The 20,612-nt window shown below is 43.8% G+C and overlaps 1 long non-coding RNA gene across 1 annotated transcript in view; it reads right to left on the bottom strand.

Moving 5' to 3' along the window:
* The window catches only part of LOC138752203 (uncharacterized), a 75,322-nt gene extending 71,129 nt beyond the window's left edge, over positions 1-4,193 (bottom strand). The window contains exon 1 of the long non-coding RNA XR_011350437.1: positions 4,115-4,193. This is a non-coding gene — a long non-coding RNA (uncharacterized lncRNA). The remainder of the gene's footprint in view (positions 1-4,114) is intronic.
* Between the last annotated feature and the right edge of the window lie 16,419 nt (positions 4,194-20,612).

Genomic DNA, 20,612 nt, shown 5'->3' with positions numbered 1-20,612 from the left:
ATCTATTTAAATACCTTTTGTATCTCTATCATTCAGTAAATACTTTGTTATTCATTCTTTTGAAAGTCTTGTTGCGAAGCTATGCAAAATGCTTATCTGTTCCATCAACAAAACTACATAAATTAGCAGTCACATAAATTGTTGGATTAAAGAGATAGAGATTTGGGATATCGTAGCTCACACTTTGGATGATACTCTGAAATGAGGATATATTAGAATAAGGAAAGAGATTTGAATACAGAAATTTGAATTTCATGATGTGAAATTTAAAGTAAGAAATGATAATAAATGATGAAGTGAGCAAATTTTGTCAGAGGTCATATAGATGATAGGCAGACATAATCTGAGATGAACTAAGGTCTTAGCAGGTTTTAGGCAATCTCAAGTTGATGAAAGCTACAATTTGAAAAAGATTGACTAGGAACAGTCACATCAAAAAGACAGCAATCGATGCAGAAGCAGGTGAGCTGAGACAATAGCAGAGGCAAGTAGGACTGAGGAAGGATGTGCTGGCAAAGGACTGTTGTTTTATGAACCTCTGGTTTCAGCCCAAGTCCGCTCAGGGAGATAGATGGCGTTTCCAGTAGGACTGCCTAAGACAAAGACTTAGGCATTTCTAGTTTTCAACAGCATTCAAGGTAATGCTGCAGATCTCCAAGAGCAACCGGAACAATGTAACCAACCATTTGAAAGAAGATTGGCCAATTATGCTCAGCTGACAATTGGCAAATTCAAACATAACATTGATGATTGAATGTATTTGTTATTTGACTGAAAAAAAGATAGGAGACTCAAATGTCCAATTAATGGAACTTAATTAAAAAGTCACTTGGCAGATTGGGTTCAGTTTTGGTGGCAGCGACATTCAAAACAGCTTTCCTAAATCCATTGCCAGGCCTCCCTGTTCAATAAAGGGACACTTTGTTCAGAATACATCTTTTGGTGCTGGCAGCCCTCAGTGTGCGGTTTCACACTGTAAGCATTATACAAGTGCAAACGGTTCTTATTAGATAACTCAGACATAGACTGCGACACAACCATATGTTTATGATGTCTTCAACTCAGCTCACAAAGAAGGTACCGCTTTTCATAGATTTTGATAATGATGTACCAAGATATCTCATAGGCAACTAGCTAAAAGAAAATCAGCTTGAAGTGCTTGTCACTTTTTTTTAATCAATCTCTTCTTCTTCTTCCTCCTTCTCTCCTAAAAGAGCCTGTTGGTTATTCAAGTAACCCATTATTCAAATGAGTGCTCTGACAGGCAATAAATAGTGGAAGGCTGGCTCCATCACATTTCTGGCTACATGAATGGGTGACAGACTGCAGAACTACTAATGTGACACTTTCGTAAAAAAGAGAAAGGTGAACCAAATGAGAAACCCACCATCTGGCCAAACCTTGGTACCAGAAATAGAACTGAGAAAAGTTCTGAAGGACAGAATTAATCATCATTTGGAAAGGCAAAGATTAATTAAAGGTTTTCTGAAAGAAGGGCTTGTATCTCTTTTCTCTTAAGTTCTGCAATAACTGGAGGTGGCCATTCAGCCCATCAAGTTCATCTCAGGTGTCTTATCACTCCCATCGGCCCTGTTCTCCCATTTAATTTCCTTGAAACATATTCTGCTGATTTGCAAGTCAGTGAAAGGGTGATAAGAACCTGCAGGAGGGTGCATCAACAGAAAGTGTCCTGCACAAACCAACTTGCAGGAGTTTTTGTGACCTCTCAGTACAACAGTCTGAGGTCCCCATCTGCTCAAAAGCATATCCATCATACAGTGCACAAGAAGATCAAGGCAACCTGCCTCAACAACTATGGGCCGGTGGCACTTGCGTTCATCATAATGAAGTGTTTTTTAAGAAGTTGGTTATGGAGCAAAACAATTCATATCTCAGGAAGGACATGGACCCACTCCAATTTGCCTCTTACCACAACAGGTCAATGGCAGATGGCATTTTGCTGATCCCTCATTCTTCTGGACCTCTTTTAGCCTGTTGTTTATTGAGTACAGCTCAGCATTCAACACCATCATGCAAGCAAAACTTAAGATCAAACTAAGGGTCTGTTTGTTCCTCTGTAGCTGAATCCTCAGCTAATGCAACATCACCTCCTCTTTGCTGACCACCAATGTGCTTAGTCTCCTGCTCTATTTCCTAGACACTCATGATTGCTTGGTCAAGTTCACCGCAACTCAATCTCCAAATTCACCACCTTCATTGGCTGAATAGTGGGTAGTCAGTACAGGATGGAGATCAAGAGCCTGGAAGGATGGTGCTAGAACATCAATTTTTTGCTCAATGACAACAAGACCAAGGTGCTCATTGTGGTTTTTATGATGAGAGGTTGAGGGGCAATGCACCTGTCTGCATTGATGGAATGCAGGTGGAGAGGGTTAGTACCTTCATGTGCTTGGGAATCCACATATTGGAGGAAATTAATGGAGCCAACATATTGAGGAAACTGTGAAGAAGGCACACCAATACCTCTATACTTCACAAGTCTGAGGAGATCTGGCATGTCATTGAATCCACTATCAAACTTCCACACAGCCTGATTTGGTCATTTGAGTGTCCAGGAATGCAGAAGTGGTAAGTAATGGATATCAGGGTCTTGAACCTCCCATTACTAACCAAACTCCTGCCAAAGGTGCTCTGTGATTAGTAAGGGATTACTTGAGGTGGTACATGCGTGGAACAAAATAATTTGAGAACTAATGCTCTAAACCTTTCAGATCCATGTACCTGTCTAAGTATCTCCCAAATGTTGTGATTGTCCCTGCCTCTACCACTTCCTCTATCATCTCGTTCCACATACTCAGCACCTTGAGTCTGAAAATGTTGCCTGTCAGGTCCCCTTTAAATCTTTCCCATCTCGCCTTAAACTGTGCCCTCTAATTCTAGATGTTCACCTTGATACACCATCCTTTGCCAAACTCATTTTTAAGAACATCAGAGCCCCATTTCAAAACATGTGACTTCTGGTTCATCTGTCACATGTAATAGCTTCCCCTTTGTTCTGAATTTTCCTTTGGAACTCCCTTGATTTCCTTAACATTATTCTTTCATGCTGTTGGCTTTTGTGAGGGGAACTGCCAAAGGTTCATTCATCTTTTAACTCTGCAGAGTGGATGAGCTTCCCAAAAGCACTTTTCTCCCTTTCCAGAAGAACAAAGTGTGGAAAAAACAACCACTTTCTGTTGGCTCTGGAAAAAAATTTGACACCTCCTTAGCATTTCATTAGTGGATCTTTGCACAAACCAGCCAACTGGGCCTTTTTCCTTCCCCACAGAAGCTGCCAAGCCAGACCAGTAAAACTCAGAAGAAAATGATTCCTTTTGTGAAATACCCTACATGAAGGCAAGAACTTCTGCAACTAAGTTATGAACAGGTTTAGGATAGGGCAGCAAAAAAAGGAGCTTTACTCTTGTGATAAAACATGGCTTCAATGAATTCCAAATAGCTGAACAGAACAAGCAAATGCTGAAGCAAATCTCTCTTAAAGTGTCATTAGGAAATGGATGGGAAATTTAGTGTGAACAAAAATTCAAGTCACAGAGAAATCCCAAGTGCTCTCCTTCATGTGTGGAAATAATCTTCATGGTCCATCAAGTCTAATTTGATTTCCAAACTTACTTAAATGGGTCGTGGAAATTGTTTCATCTTCCCATCCAAAGCAACAAGGTCCACTGCCTTTCTGAGGAAAGGTGAAAAGGCAAAATAAAGAGAAAACAAAGAGGGTTCCAAATAGAGATAAGCACATTCTGTAGGTAAGGAAAGCTGACAGACAAAGCATATCAGACAGTGGGAGTGAAAATAGAGATGGTGTAATTTATATCAATTTCATCATCAATTTTACACATAAATATCTGCACAGCATAGAACAAAACAAATCATCACACCAAGATTTGGAGAAAGTGACCTCTAATTCTGATTCACTAATCAGCATACCTTCCCCATGTTTACAATATACAACCTATAGTTTCACAATTTTTTTTTTTTAAGTTCCTAAATAAGGAGCTTTTTATATAAACATTTTTCTTGACAGAGACAAAGTGCTTGGTACATTACACCTTGATTTAGATCTCACTGATGATGCTTGATTTGATTGACTGACCTGCTAAAGCTTCCCCACACACCCCAGCACTCAGGAGCTGATGGAACAATTATTGTAACCGGCATTCATCTGTGAAAGTCATGGCTCTTCTGCTGAATGAAAGGAGTTTATTAAGCTGCGTGGAAAGTGGGTGTGCATGCTTGTCAGATTTTCCTCTCTCTTCCAAGCTGCCAAGGCTGCTGTCCTTGACCAAATGGTGGTCACCGCTGGAAGTGAATTGATAAATGGCAGTACAAAGCTGGGGTTATGTTGTTGGCTCATCTCAAATCGGAATGTGCAAAATGCATGGCAAACAAAATAATTGCTAAAATTGTGCTCTGGAGAGTACAAGCATTTCTCCTCATTGAAGTGACTTTCCCGTGACCTTTGGCAAGCAGTTGCTATCTGGCAAAAATATTTGCCATGTATTAACTGTGACAGCAAAGTTTCGCACAGACGATCAGTGTCACAACTGTGTAAACTGCTCTTTAAAATGATCTGACCCAGCCAGGAGAATGAAAATCCCTTATCCACACAGAGTGGGTTCTGCCTGTACTAACACAGTTTACCCTATCAGTCATTTGTGAAACTTAGAAGGAAAATAAACCAATATGATAAATGACATCAGCTGAAATAAGCTGCACTGTGAAATTCCTTTCAGGAACTAAGTGCTCACTGATTCAGGACAAGAAGTGAATCCTACCTTCATTCAACAATATCAACCAGGCATTGATAAATGAATCCTCCAAACTTGCATATTGCAGAATAAATCAATTGCTTTAATAACTACTAATTGGCAAATGTTTCACACTCAATATGTATCACAGAAGCATTAACAACATTTTTCACCAAGGCACATTAAAATGGTTTAGATGATATAAAAACACAAAAAAAAACTGGAGAAACTCAGCAGGTCAAACTGAATCCTTTAAGTAGCAAAGGAAAAATACATAACTGAAGTTTCAGGCTTGAGCCTTCCATCAAGGTATGAGAGAATGTTGGTAGGCATCTGAACAAAAGGATGGGGGTGGGGGGTGGAAGAGGGGGCTGTGGCTAAGGCAAGAGACGATACAGTGAAACCCTGTTATAATGTGATCGTTGGGATCCATACTCATCGCAAAGAAAGTGGGGTCGCACAAAATCAGGATTTCCCTGTTTAATTTGCATACCTACATCATTTCCATTTTCCTTTATTTGGAACATCCCAGTTATTCTGTATGCATTTTAAATCACTCCGGGAGCCCGACGTCTCCGCTCCTTCAGGTATCCTTTCTGAGAGCTGCGAAATGCAAGGATCTGCATTGAATTTGAGACAAGAAGGGATTTTGAATAGCTGTTCTATTCCAGGGGACGTGAAACTTCTCCCACCTATTGCATATCCTCCTATTATTTTCTCTTTCAAAGTTTCTTTTGTCATGTAATAAGATATATGTGAGAGTACAGATTCTATCACCAATGTGTATATGTACAGATTGTAGTGTAGACCTGGCCCACCGTTGCAGACTGGCTATTCTCCCCACTGCCCAGAGGATTGGTGACCAGATCTCACTCGATCGAGGTAAAGGGGTATTGCATGGTGATCCTAAAAGTCCAAGGCATCATGTTCACAGACTTCAAACTATTATAACCATATAACCACTTACAGCATAGAACAGGCCAGTTCGGCCCTACTAGTCCATGCTGTAGCAAATCCCCACCCTCCTAGTCCCACTGACCAGCACCCGGTCCATACCCCTCTAGTCACCTCCTATCCATATTAGTCCTTCCCCAACTCTGCGCCCCTGTACTGCTGGGACTGGACTTTCAGTGCCATTTCCCTGCACTTTGGGGGGGCCTCACGCTCCACTCTCTGTCTGTAATCACTCCAGCCCAGAAGCCTCCTGCCAGCGGCAGCCTGAGCCACCCGCCCCTGCACCCCGAGGCCTCACCTGTAGCCTCTCCACACTCCGAGTTGCTCCGCCAGCGCTCTTCGCAAACGTCACCCCTGCCTGGAAGCCTGTGGCCACCAAAAGCCGACAATATCATTATGAACACAGGAAATTTATCACAAGCGAGGTGCGCAAACTGCTGGACAAGAGGATTATCGAACCTAGCTCGAGTCCCTGGAGGTCCCAGGTGGTGATAGTTAAAAATGGGGAGAAGCCACAGATGGTGGTTGACTACAGCCAGACAATCAACCGCTTCACGCTTCTGGATGAGTACCCCCCTCCACGGATCACGGATGTGGTGAATCAGATCACCCAATGCCACGTATTCTTCACCATTGACTTACGTTCGGCCTATGACCAGCTCCCGATCCTCCGAGAAGACCGACCTTTCACGGCCTTCGAAACGAATGGGCAGCTGTATCGATTCCTCAAGGTACCCTTTAGGGTCACAAATGGCGTCGCGGTCTTCCAGTGGGAAATGGACTGGATGGTGGACCAAAACGGGCTAACTGCTACTTTCCCGTATCGGGACAATGTCACCATCTGCGGCCATAACACGGAGGATCACGATGCCAACCTTGAGAAATTTTTTCAGACTGCAATTTGGCTGAACTTAACCTACAATTTCGATAAGTGTGTCTTCTGGACCTCTCGGCTTGCAATTCTAGGTTGCATGGTGGAGAACAGGGTGGTCATGCCAGACCCTGACCGCATGCATCCCCTCATGGACTTTCCCCCACCCCCCACACCCAAAAGGCACTCAGACACTGCCTGGGCTTTTTCTCCAACTATGCCCAATGGGTTCCACACTATGCCAACAAGGCACGGCCACTCATCAAGACCATCTCCTTCCCCCTGTCAACCGAAGCCAGAGCAGCCTTCGACCCGCATCAAATTGGACATCGCTGCTGCAATAGTGCATGCCATCAACGAGTCCATCCCATTCCAAGTCGAGAGTGATGCATCTGACTTTGCACTGGTGCCACTTTGAACCAGACTGGCCAGCCGGTAGTCTTCTTTTCCAGAACCCTCCGGGGTCCTGAGAGCCGACATTCCTCTGTCAAGAAGGAGGCCCAGGCCATAGTCGAAGCAGTACGTCATTGGAGACACTACCTCACTGGCAGACACTTTACACTGCTGACCGACCAACGCATGATCTCCTTCATTTTAGCAATACCCAGTGAGGTAAGATCAAGAATGACAAAATCGCCAGGTAGAGAATCGAGCTTTCCACCTTTAATTATGACATACTTATCGGCTTGGTAAACTCAACAACCCGCCAGATGCGCTCTCCAGGGGGACTTGCGCCAACATACAACTGGACAGGCTGCAAAGACTCCACGATGAGCTCTGTCATCCAGGGGTAACTAGGTACACGCACTTTGTCAAAGCTCACAACCTGCCCTACACTGTCGAGAAGATTCGTTCCATGACCCCGAGCCTGCCTGGTGTGCGCAGAGTGCAAGCCCCACTTCTTTCATCCGGAGAACACACACATCATCAAAGCCACCCACCCCTTTGAGCGTCTCAGTGTGGACTTCAAGGGGCCCCTACCATCAACCAACATCCTTACGGCCATCGACGAGTACTCCCGCTTCCCGTTCGCTGTGCCTCCTCAGTCATAGAGGCCCTGCACAGCATCTTCGCCATCTTTGGGTACCCCAGTTACATCCACAGTGACAGGGGGTCATTGTTTATGAGCGCAGAGCTGCGCAGTACCTTCTGGAGTGTGGTATTGCTTCAAGCAGGACCACCAGCTATAACCCACGCGGTAATGGGCAAGTCAAAAGAGAGAATGCCACCATCTGGAAATCAGTTACGCTTGCCCTCCGGTCCAAAGGTCTCCCCACCTCTCACTGGCAGGACATGCTCACTAGTGCCCTACACTCCATCCACTCCCTCCTACGCACCGTGACTAATGCCATCCCCCATGAAAGAATGTTCTCTTTCCCGAGAAAATCCAAATCGGGAACAACCATACCAGCATGGTTCACGGTTCCTGGGCCAGTCCTCCTACGACGTTAAACCCTTGGTTGACCGAGTGACTCTGCTCCATGCGAACCCAAATTATGCCTACGTTGAGTACTCCCTTTGGGAGCCTTTCTTGCCCTCAGCACTCTCTCAAATGCCAGTTTGGATACCTGGTTTTCATGAGCCAGTCTCCAACAGCCCTCAACAGGGGAGGGGGTGTGTTCTCATGTTTCTGGTGCCCTATGGCACTATGCTACTCACCCAGAGTCTGCAACCCTTGTGGTATGCTGCCCATCGGCATCATTACTGGACGGTGAGATCATGTGGAGCAGCACTGCGAACTTCTCCAGCTTCTTGTAAAAAGAAATCATCACGATTTCACCTAATTACATAATAGAAGCGATTATACATTCAAACCTTTCTCTGGATGAAGTTTTTATTCCCCTATATTCCTCAGCAGATGGATGATTCCATCTTATTTTTATGGTGCCTGGCTTATTTATCTCCTTGAGTAGGAATGTCTGCCTTGAGACTGAATAGCAGCTGTTTGGACATGTTAAACAGTTGACTAACAAATGTTTTCTTTAAGGTTTCCCTGCTGTGAGATTGTACAGTGCAAGAGATGTTTTGCATTACTGAATGAACCTTACATAATGATGGTCTTTCTTTCCTGTGGATTCAATTTGGGGCCAGTGCTTAGTGGTCGCAATGTTAAGTGATGCAAGATGAGGGAAGGAGGGTGGTGAAGGGAAGGGTTAGGGTCAGTTGCCAAGTAATTGAAAGAGGCTGGGTTTGGTAGACTGGTGCCAATGACCTAGGTGCTGCTGTTCCCCTCTGATTAGCCATCCCCCAACAATATCCAAAGCGGATTTCTTGTTGCTGACAGAAATGGGCATAGGAGATCTATCTATTGTCTGTCCATTCCTTTTACTCTTCCCTACTGCCTATAAAATATCACTGCAGCTCTAAATCTACAAATCTCTCATGCACACAGATAACTCAACCCTTAACACAGTCAGGAACTGCAGTAGTGCACTTCCAGGACATGTAAACACCAGGGACACTGTCTGTTTGTGGGACTTGTGGAGCAATCCATGCTACACGCCTACACAGGCAAATCCCCTTAACTGTTCCTCCGCTATATTGACAACTACATTTGGGCTGCCTTGTCCACCCGTGATGAGCTTGTCAACTTCATTCACTTTACTGCCAACTTCCACCCCGATCTCAAACTCACCTGGTCCATTTCTTTCTTTATCACTCTGTCTCCATCTTGGGAGACAAGCTTTCCACCAACATATTTTACAAAACCGTAACTCCCACAACTACCCAAACCTTACACCTAGTCCCCTGCAAGGATTCTATTCCCTTCTCTCAGTTTCTCCATCTTGGCCTCATCTGTTCCCAAGATGAGGTCTTCTAGTCCAGATCCTCTTTGACACCAGATGCAACAAACCTGCTGAGTTTTTCCTGCATTGTATTTTAACTAAGTTAATCAAGTTTCTGTAATTATGTCCATTGCAACCAACAAATTCACTTATCAAGCATCTACCAATCCCCATAGGTTCCAGATACCAGGGATTTTACAGTATTCCAGAATGAGAATAAAGGACATCTTTAAAAATGTCTCAGAGCTTGTATATCTGCTTGAGAAATATGCAGATTGGCATGTGCTCCAGAACAATTAATTCAGTATCAGTGACAGGGATCTTCAACCCAATCCTAAATTCATGATATTGGATATCTGTACACATGCAATGATTGTTTTAATGCCTTTTTGGAGGAAAGAACAATGACCAGGTTGGTTCATCCATCTCCTGCTCCACACATGTGCAGTGGACACTTATCTTGTGAGGTGATCCATCAAAGCACACTGTTTTTCCTGTATCTGATCTTTCCATCCTCTGGACCCCTCCAGTGAAGAGCGGATCAGACTTCCCTACAATAGTACTTAGTCCTCAAAAGGCCAACTCCAGTGAAGACAAAAGCCCCTCCAGATACTGGAAGCTAGAACAAAGAACTCAAAGCTGGAAGAAATCCATGGGTTAAGCTGCTTCTGTCGAGGTAAAAGATGTTTATCGTGCTTTTAGGTTAAGACCCTGCATCAGGACTGTAGTCACAGTGGTGGCTCAAGAACAAATAAGGGCCACAAGGATCAGACATCCTGAGGAAATATGTCATTAGTTCCTGGTCCCAAATTTCACCCTGACTTCCTGGACAGAAAAAGACAGGAAAACAAAAATGGTTGAAACTTCACCACTGCTTCTAAAGTTAAATGTATTTGAACATGGTAGAAGCCGATTCCAGCTCCATGCTGCCAAATTAACATCCTAACCTTTTTGGTGGGAGGAAACTGGAGCACCTGGGGAAAAACCCACGCACATCACAGGGAGAACAGAAAAACTGCTTACAGACAGTGTCAGATTCGAACCTGGGTCACGGGTGGTGAACTCACACAACATTAACCATGGTTCTTCCATCTCCCAACATTAAGTGTCCATAAATCATCAGTTTTTCCATAATATTCTTTGCACTTTCAGATCTGCTCCGAACTTCAAGAGCTTCAAATAAAAGTTCTAAAGTTGTATGAATGACTCATTGATTTTACTATTATAATTAATGCAAGGAAGCCATCATTCCCACGGAATTTAAATGAGAAGCAAGGAACAAAAACTCAGTGTATGATGCCCATGGTGTAATGGGGGTGGGATATAGGTCATTCGGTCTATCATGAAAAGGTGCAGTAACAAAGGAATTTAACACCACAATAAAGCACCATTGACATTCTCTTTTATTCCTTTAATGTGACAATCTTGCTATTCATGAGAAGTAGTCTACATCCTACATTACCCTATCAGGTTGGAATAGATCTAAATGCTTTGGTAGTGTCAAGCATACAAATGCACTGCCATATCACACCATATATAAGGCTCTTTTATAGAGAAAATTAGCAATTTGTAAAGACAGATTTCGTCTGCTTTTTATGTTTTTTTTATATACACAGCCACTGCATTCCGTGAAATTATTCCCAAATTCCCTGAAGGAGGTCTGTGTTAAAAGACCAGAACGGAAATGAGTGACTCATTCTCATTCCAAAATTTTACCTGCAGCACCACTAGACGTTATTGCCTGTCTGCAGTCTAAACTGAACTGCAGGTGGCCTGCAACAATGGGCCAATGAACAGCATGCATTTTCAAGTCCCGCCTCTTTAGAATCAGAATCTATTGTCATGAACAAGTCATGAAATTCGGTGGTGGGTAGAGCTACTACACAACACGCCCTTTCACCTTTGGAAGCTGGCTTGGGAATCTCGCTACCTACAACACTTCAGGTATTCAGTATAAACTCACATAAGGATGCAGAGATTTTGAGTTTTGGTCCTTCATGTGTGAACAGCCACTCCAAAAGGTAGGAAAACATTTTTGAATGGGGAAAAAAGAAATTCTATGGAGAAAACGCTCCATTTAACTGCATAAAGGAACCAAAGGCTGATTGGCTCCAGGTTCCCTCCACCAAGGATGGAAGTGTTATGGATGGAGCGAAGTGGCTCCACCTCCTGCGGAAAAGGATTGCCACTGAAAGCAGCTGTAAAGGGGGAGGGCTGATGATGTCATTGTGATATCATCAGCCCATCACCCAAACACAAATTTTAGTAAAAACAAGGCTGGAGAAACTCAGCAGGTCAAATGGAGTAAAAACACACATGCTGAACCCATCTGTGAAATCGGTGCTTTCACTTCCCAGCACGTATGTTCCACGTCACGGTGGAAGACGCCCCCTTCATCTTCAGAAGCCGGCTCAGGAATCTTCCTGCGTAAAAGGACCGCATGATCCACCTTTTCCATCCTCTGTATAAAAGGTAAATTCGCCTTTTTTTAAAAAAAAACTTGACCAAGCGATAACACGGATTTTGTGCATAAAAGACAAAAGTGTGCAGGGTGCAGATACCATGATTTGAACTAAAAACACAATGCTGGAGAAATTCAACAGGTGCGACAGTGGACTTTATAAAGCAAAGATATCATTGCCTGATATATTGAGTTTCTCCAGCATTGTGTTTTTACATGCCTCGGATATATGAAGTTTATTTAAATGTAAATAGGTCTCAGTGTTACAATCAAAAAGGAAAATAAAGGAGCATAAAAGAAAGGGCAATATAAATGCAGTTACCATATATACATGTGTAACAGTCAATACCATGTAAAGATTGAACCCCAACCCACCCCAACTATTTTTGTCCCAAAAATCTGGTATTTTCCATATACTGCATGTAAAAATTGATCCCCTATTTTTGGCCTCAGCAGCCCAAGCATCTGAGCTCCTGATGCCCCTCCCACAGACTCTCATCTAGGTCCAGCTGTCTGCCCTTGGAACTCCCAATGCCCCTACCACAGACTCTCATCTTGATCCAGGCTGCCTGTCCTTGGAACTCCCAACGCCCCTACCACAGACTCTCATCTAGGTCCTTTCTGCCAGTCCTCTGGAGCTCCTGATGCCTCAACAGCAGACTCTTGCCAAGGCCAAGGCCACCCAGTGCCCGTCCATTGGAGCTCCCAATGCCCCAACAGCTGTTTCTCACCCAGGCTCCAGCCGGTCACCCATCTGAACTCCTGATGCCCGGACGATGAATTCTTGCTTGGCCCTGGCCTCCCGTCTGCCCATCCAAGCCCCCTCTACACCAAAATGCAGAATTACTACCCAACCCCAGCTGGCCGCCCACCCATTTGAGCTCTCGTCGCCCTGAACGTGAACTTTTCACCGCTTCAGTCACCTGCCATGTATCCAAGCTCCCAACAACACAAACCACACATACTTACCACAATCAAAAGTAGTATGTGTGCAATAGTTGACACCCTAAATTTTACTCTAAAAATTGGTCCATAAAATTCAACTATTACAACTAGTCCCAGTAATGGTACAATCATAGACAATGATACAGAGATTCATTTGAAAGCTCTTACTTTGCCTTTTGAACACTAACCTGGGAAGGAATTTTGCTGTCTTTACTTTGTCAGGTTCAAAGCATGTGTGGCCCCTGAAACCACCAGAAAACAGACATGGCAAAGTCACTCCCAGATGCATGGTTAGTGTAGCTGTTAGCACAACGCTGTTACAGTGCAAGCAATCGGGTCTGGGGTTCAATTGCTGCACTGTCTATAAGGAATGTGTACTTCTCCCTGTGTCTGCGTAGATTTTCCCCGGGAGCTACGGTTTTCTCCCACTATTCAAAAACATATCATAACATCTTGTGTTATATACCGAGGAAACCTGGGACTATTCTATGCGAGAGGATGAGCACCAATTCTGTAAGAGTCGCATCACACTTGAGAGTGGTGTATGTGCAGTGAGACACATCATATCAATGCGCAACCCAGTAGCTGAATGTGAGTAAAGAAATGTGTTGTTAAACTTACAAGCCTTTCTAGTGTTTATTAAGACCTCCAATGGTACAACCTGGGCACAACATGGTGGCAGTGGTGGGATAGATCAAAACCGACACCATATAGGAAGAAAATTTGAAACACAGAGAGAAGGAAACAAAGAAAAAGCCTCATTATCTGATCACCAGTGCGGGAGAAGAAGATGGCTGCAGAAGCGTTGCACCAAGTAATGGGCGGAGAAGTTGACCACATCATAGAAACTTTCAAAAAGTTCAAACAGAAGTTCAACCTGGCATTCAAAAGTTTCCTCAAGGGAGCCTACTTGGTTTGGCTGGGAGTCGGAGGAGCTTGGAGAGAGTCGGGCTGTGAGTCAGAGGAGGAGGAGCTTGGTAAAAGTGAGTCAGAGGAGGAGGAGCTTGGTGAAAGTGAGTCAGAGGAGGAGGAGCTTGCTGAAAGTGAGGAGATGGTAAGCTATTAAAGTCGGGGGCTTACCGGGACTTGGGCCTACTTGGTTCGGCCGGGAGTCAGAGGAGCTTGGAGAGAGTCGGGCTGTGAGTCAGAGGAGGAGGAGCTTGGTAAAAGTGAGTCAGAGGAGGAGGAGCTTGGTGAAAGTGAGTCAGAGGAGGAGGAGCTTGCTGAAAGTAAGTTAGAGGAGCAGGAGCTTGCTGAAAGTGAGGAGAAGGTAAGCTATTAAAGTCGGGGGCTTACTGGGGCTTGGGCCTACTTGGTTCGGCTGGGAGTCAGAGGAGGAGCTTGGAGAGAGTCGGGCTGTGAATCAGAGGAGGAGGAGCTTGCTGAAAGTGACAGGGTTAATTGGTCAAGGGGCCAATAAAAGGAGTGAAAGGGGAGGGAGCGGCCAGCGAGGAGTGGAGCAGTGAAGGAGTGAGATGTCCTGGCTTTGGCTTATCAGGCTTTGGCGAAAGCAGGCAAGGAGAAAAAGTAAGCTGAGTTATTTGCTTTCATATTCAGAGTCATGCCAAAAGGGTTAGTGCTCTGTACTGGGTGTCAGATGTGGGAACAATGGGTGGCCTCCACCCTCCCAAATGGCCACATCTGCACCAGGTGTACTGAGATGCAATTACAAAGGGAGCGAATTAGGGATATGGAGTTGCAGATTGATGACCTGCGGTTTGTAAGGGAGAGTGAGGAGTTAATCGACTCAAATTTCAGGCCGATAAATACTCCATAACCCGTGTCAGGTCAGTGGGAAACCGTCAGGGGGGGAAGAAAAAAGCGAGAAAAATGGAGAGCACACCAGTGACTATCCCACTCAGCAACAGTTATGTTGTGTTGGATTCTGTTGAGGGAGATGACCGGACAGAAGATGGCCATGGGCACCAGGTCAATGGCAATGAGCCTGGCAGAGTGGTGCAAAAGAAAAGGAAAAGGAGAAATGCAGTAGTTATTGGGGACTCCATTGTCAGGGGTACAGACAGGAGGTTCTGTGAGCCAGATAAGTATACCCGCATGGTGTGCTGCCTCCCTGGTGCAAGGGTACGAGATATCACAAATCTGGTCCAAAATAATCTGAGAGGAGAGGGAGAGCAGCCTGATGTCTTGGTACATGTGGGTACAAACGACATTGACAAGAAAAGGGAGGAGGTAATGAAAAGGGATTACAGTGAGCTGGGACGAAAGCTGAAAGACAGGAACGCTAGGGTGGTGATCTCAGGATTACTACCTGTTCCAAATGCAAGTGATGAAAAGAATATAAGGATAAGAAAAATGAACGTATGGCTGAGATGCTGGTGTACAAGGCAAGGATTTGGCTTCTTGGATCATTGGGATCTCTTTTGGGGAAGGCATGATCTTTACAAGAGGGACGGGTTGCAGCTAAATCCAAAAGGTGTCAACATTTTGGCAAGTATGTTTGGTACAGCAGTGGGGCAAGGTTTAAACTAATTTGGCAGGGGTATGGGAACCAGAGTGATAGGAAAAAGGGTAGGGAAGATAAAGTAATGGCCAGAAAAAGTAAAATAGGAAAAGTAATGTTGGGAGGAGAAAGTAAAAAATCAGATGGTGCAGTGAGTTTTCGGGTCAATGATAGTCTTAAGAAAATTACAAAGAAAAATAGTGGGCAGAAAAATCAAAAGAAAAGGTTACAGAAGTCACTAGATATTAAAAGGACAAAGAGCATAAGGGCACTTTATCTGAATGCCCGCAGTATTAGAAATAAGGTTTGTGATCTTGAGGCCCAAATCGGTACCCATGCCTATGATTTGTTAGCCGTCACGGAAACATGGCTACAAGGTGACTCTAAATGGGAATAAAACTTTCAAGGGTATCAGGTGGTGCAAAGAGATAGACAGGATGGTAAGGGAGGTGGAGTTGCACTCTTAATCAAAGATGAGCTCCAGGCAGTAGTGAGGAATGATATAAGATCTAAAGAGCATAATATTGAGTCCATTTGGGTAGAGATAAAGAATAACAAAGGGAAAAAATTATTGGTGGGCGTTATCTATCGCCCACCAAATAACAATAGTTTAGTGGCACAGGAAATAAATAGAGAGATAAGTGAGGCATGTAATAATGATACGGCAGTAGTCATGGGGGACTTTAACTTCCACATAGATTTGGAAAATCAAGTTGGTCGTGGGAGTCTAGAAGAGGACTTCATAGAATGCATCCGCGATAGCTTTCTTGAGCAGCATGTTAAGGAACCCACAAGAGAAAATGCTCTCCTGGATCTAGTGTTGTGCAATGAGATAGGTAGAGTAAATGATGTAATAGTCAGAGACCATCTGGGAAATAGCGATCATAGTATGATTGAATTTCTCATTCAGTTGGAAGGGGAAATAGTTGGATCTAAAACTAATATATTATTCTTAAACAGGGGTGACTACCATAGGATGAGGGAGGAATTGGGCAGAGTGGACTGGGAGCAAAGGCTAATTGATGAAACAGTTGAGGAACAGTGGAAGATTTTCAAAGAAATATTTTGTAATGCTCAACAAAAATATATTCCGGTCAGGAAAAAGGGCAGCAAGAGAGGGAAAAATCAACCGTGGTTAACAAAGGAAATAAAGGAGAGTATAAAATTGAAGGCGCAGGTGTACAAAGCTGCAAAGAGCAGTGGGAAACTGGAAGATTGGGAAAACTTTAAGAGACAACAAGGGGTTACAAAGCGGGTAATAAATGGGAAAAAGGATTATGAAAGTAAATTGGCACAAAATATAAAAACAGAAAGCAAAAAATTTTATAAATATATAAAATGGAAGAGGGTGGCCAGGGTTAACATTGGACCCTTGGAGGATGAGAAAGAAAAACTGGTAGCAAAAAATGAGGAAATGGCCGAGGCATTAAACAAATATTTTGTGTCAGTCTTCACGGTGGAAGACACGTCCAGCATGCCCAAGTGCGGAGTTAAGGATGCGAATGTTGGGGAGGGCCTTGATAAAATAGTTGTTACAAAGGAAGTAGTGATGGAGAAACTAATGGGACTAAAGCCAGACAAATCACCTGGTCCTGATGATATGTATCCAAGGGTTCTGAAGGAAATGGCAGAAGTTATAGTTGATGCATTGGTGGTCATATACCAAAATTCCTTGGATTCTGGGCAGGTCCCGGCAGGCTGGAAGACAGCAAATGTCACGCCACTTTTTAAGAAGGGAGGCAGGCAGAAGACTGGAAATTATAGGCCAATTAGCTTGACATCTGTAGTTGGAAAAATGCTTGAAGCCGTCATTAAAGATAAAATAGTGAAACTTTTGGAACGTAAGGGTTCAATCAGGCAGATACAGCATGGTTTTAGAAAGGGAAGATCTTGTTTGACAAACTTGTTAGGATTCTTTGAGAATATAATGGGTGCGGTGGATAGAGGGGAACAGGTTGATGTTGTATATTTGGATTTCCAGAAAGGTGCCGCACAAGAGACTTCTCAGTAAGTTACAGGAAAGTGGAGTCCGGGGAAGTTGGCTTGGATTGAAAATTGGTTGTCTGACAAGAGGCAGAGAGTTGGGATGAATGGGAGTTTTTCAGGTTGGCAGAGAGTGGTAAGTGGGGTGCCGCAGAGGGTCAGTGTTAAGCCCACAACTGTTCATCATTTACATTGATGACTTGGAGGAGGGGACAAAATGTGGTGTAGCCAAGTTTGCGGATGACACCAAATTGAGTGGAAGAGCAAATTGTAATGAGGATGTGGAGAGTCTGCAGAGGGATATAGTTAAGCTGGATGAGTGGGCAAAGGTCTGGCAGATGGAGTACAATGTTAGTAAGTGTGAGATTATCCACTTTGGCAAGAAAAATAAAAGAGCTGAATATTATTTAAAGGGTGAAAAACGACAGCATGCTGTTGTGCAAAGGGACTTGGGAGTGTTTGTGCATGAATTACAAAAAGTTAGGTTATTAAGAAGGCAAATGGAATGTTGGCCTTCATCGCTAGAGGAATTGAATTCAGGAGTAGGGAGGTAATGTTGCAACTGTATAAGGTACTGGTGAGACCACACCTGGAGTACTGTGTCCAGTTCTGGTCTCCATATTTGAGGAAGGATATACTGGCTTTGGAGACGGTCCAGAGGAGGTTTACTAGGTTGATCCCTGGGATGAAGGGGTTGACTTATGATGAAAGATTAAATCGTCTAGGATTGTATTCGCTCGAGTTCAGAAGAATGAGAGGAGATCTTATAGAAACATATAGGATTATGAAGGGTATGGATAGGATAGATGTAGGAAGGTATTTGAGCTGGCCGGGGAAACTAAAACGAGAGGACACAGTCTCAAGATTCGGGGGAGTAGATTTAGGACAGAGATGAGGAAAAATAGTTTTTCCCAGAGAGTAGTGAATGTTTGGAATTCTCTAACCAGGGAAGTGGTTGAGGCTGCCTCATTAAACATATTTAAAATTTGGTTAGATAAATTTTTACATGATAGAGGAATTAGGGGATATGGGGAGAAGGCAGGTAGGTGGAGTTAGGTCATAAATTAGATCAGCCATGATCGTATTGAATGGCAGAGCAGGCTCGATGGGCCATTTTTGGCCTACTCCTGTTCCTACTTCCTATGTTCCTATGTACACTAGAGAAAGAGATTAGTTACATCCTTCTTTGGACAGGTGAGACCTGTTTAATAGCTGGGAGCTGGCTGAAGGGAAAGAAAATAACCCAGAAAAGATATTTGAAAAATTTTCCTCTCATTTGGATCCAACCATAGAATAAGGCGATATGAGTTCCAGGGATTAAATCAAGAGCCTGACAAGTCGGTAGATAATTTCTTCACAAGGTTGAAGAATATTGATGTGAAATGCAAGTTCAAAGAAATAGAGGAGAGAATAGTAGACAACTAATTCGGGGAAGTGCTCATCCCGAAATGCAGAAAGCTCTCATTGGAAAAGATAGTTTGAAACTAGCCGTAGATTCAGCTAGGGCCTTTGAGGCCACTAGGAGGCAAATGCAATCATTCTCCATGCAGGCCAATACTCAGCACTGTGATAGAAGGATCGATGCCAAAAAGTGCACAGAGAAATCCACAAACATCTGAGAACTATAGGAGGTGCAGCAGACTACACCCTTTCGATGTCTGCAAAAACTGCCCTGGGTATGGTTCAAAGTGCAAAACCTGTGGGAAGGTCAATCACTGGGAAAAGATGTGCAGGACTGGAATGAGATGAGAGAGAAACAAGAATACAGAAGGAAAGTACATCACGTCAAGGGAAGCAACAGCAGTGACTCCGACACAATGACACTCAATATTGAAACAATACCCCTCCGTGAGACATCCAAGAAAGGGAAGAGAAGAAAAAGTGAATTGCACACCATGATCCAAGTGAAAAGAAACTTCAGAAACAAACCAACACTATTCAACTTGAAAATAAAGTTGGACACTGGATCATACTGTCCTCCTGCTCAGACTGTACCATCAGATGTTCCCCGAGAACATGGTGAACGGGTACCCAGAGGAAGGCACATGAGAAGCCACAAATGTCACACTCACATCCTATGGTGGCCCTGTAATTAAACAACTAGGAAAAGTCGAAATAAAAGGCAGACATCAAGGAAAGAGCATCAAATGTACATTCTTCATGGTTGACACCAATGGACCAGCCATCCTAGTCCTGAATAATTGTCAAAATTTATAGCTAATTTCTGTAAACAATGAGATCAGGGAGAAGGAAATGTCCAAGTGTATCAATAGCGACATCCAGCTTGAGCAACACCCTCCAATCATAAACAAGGTCGAACTCATGGACATGTAACATGAATGCTTCAATGGCACAGTAGGGTGCTTTAGAAATTTCAAATACCACATAACCATAGACCCAGAATGCAAACCAATAATCCATTCTCCTCAGAAGGTGCCAAGAGAGCTTAAATAAAGGCTGGAGCAGGAGCTCGAAGAAATGGAAGAAAGAAGTGTGATAGCGAAAGTGGTTGAGCCAACCGACTGGGTGAACTCCATTATAATAAAGGAAAAACCGAATGACCGCCTGAGGATATGTCTGGATCCCAAAGACTTAAACCATGCAATCAAAAGGGGTCACTATCCAACACCAACTCTGGAAGACATCACTTCTGAACAAGTGGGATCCAATAGCAAGCTAGAAGCAAAGAATGGATATTGGAACATGAAGCTGGATGAAGAATCGACATTACTCACAATGTTCAACGCTCCATTTGGCAGGGACAAGTTCCTGTGACTAAACTTTTGGCTTAAAGGTGACCGAAGATGTCTTCCAGCAAAAGATAGATGAGACCTACAGGGGATGCAAGGGTGTTGTCAACATCCAGGTCTTTAGTGGAGACGGGAAAACCCATGATCTTCACCTACATGAAGCCATGGAGAAAACAAGAGAGGCCGGCATCAAACTCAATGCAGACAAATGCATCATTAAGGTGGAGGAATGCCAGTTTTTCAGAATGGTGTACACACCTGATAGGATCAGGCCAAGCCCAGAGAAGATAGCAGCCATTGCTGAAATGGAACACATAAAGGAACTAAGCAGGTTCCTTGGCCTGGTCCATTACATGAGTTCCTTTACCCCACACATGACAGACCACACAGTCAACCTCAGAGTTGCTGAAAGAGGATGTGGAGTTTCAGTGGTCACCATCGCATTAATGAAATTTCGACAAGCTTAAGGAAGTAGTCTGCAGAGAAGTAGAACTAAGCTACTACAACAGAAACAAAAGCTGTCACATTACAAGTAGACACTTCCATCAGAGGCCTTGGGGCATCATTGGTGCAGGAAAGAAAACTGTCAGCCTTTGCCTCAAAGGCCCTGACAACAGCAGAGACCCAATATG

The sequence above is a fragment of the Narcine bancroftii genome, chromosome 1, assembly GCF_036971445.1.
Source record: "Narcine bancroftii isolate sNarBan1 chromosome 1, sNarBan1.hap1, whole genome shotgun sequence".
Classification (NCBI taxonomy): Eukaryota; Metazoa; Chordata; class Chondrichthyes; order Torpediniformes; family Narcinidae; genus Narcine; species Narcine bancroftii.
Note: the sequence above shows the minus strand (reverse complement) of the source record. Positions and strands in the feature narration are given on the sequence as shown.